This window comes from Bactrocera latifrons, unplaced genomic scaffold (genome assembly GCF_001853355.1).
Source record: "Bactrocera latifrons isolate USDA-ARS-PBARC rearing strain unplaced genomic scaffold, ASM185335v1 scaffold_156, whole genome shotgun sequence".
NCBI lineage: Eukaryota > Metazoa > Arthropoda > Insecta > Diptera > Tephritidae > Bactrocera > Bactrocera latifrons.
In genome coordinates, this window is record NW_017535030.1 from 74,069 (window position 1) to 74,730 (window position 662).

The window sequence follows — 662 nt, forward strand, 5'->3', positions numbered from 1 at the left end:
TAATATTTTCTGAAGKTTKTAACGATGYCCCAAATATCTCGTATAGCAGMAAATTTATCCCCCGCTCCACGAGARTTTCTTGTTGCTTTTTCATCAAGTCGTAAGTAGCGCGATAAGTCAGAGAACCTGGATTTTGACATGCAAGCTCGGAAAAGTAAACTTCCATATAAAGGATCCCTTTGAAAATCTTTGTAGTCACTTATTCCATTTTTCGGATCCCTGCTTCAATCAGTAAGCCTATGTAGGCGCGCATCTCAATTTCATCAGTTTGCTTCCATTTTTGTTGCAGCTGTTCAGTAGCATTTATATATGTGCAATCAGAACGTCATTGTCAAAAAATAAGGAAAATCCATCCGATGGAGATTGAATGCGTTTGCCTGGCGGCAATATTACTTTGTTTACGCTTCCTGTCACTATGTTGTGAGAAGCTGTCTTCCCGGTAATATTTGGAAGTTCACTCCACTCAGTCCCGTCTTTACCAACAAGAACATTTACAAGAGATTCCACTTCTTCAGTATCTGATACGCACATTTCTTCATCCACTTCAGAAACAGTTTCACAGCAGTCCTCTTCGCTATCAGAAGACACTACATCTTCCAAGTCATCAACAATTACTGCACATTCTGCCTCATTATCACTACTCTCATCATCACTATTTGATA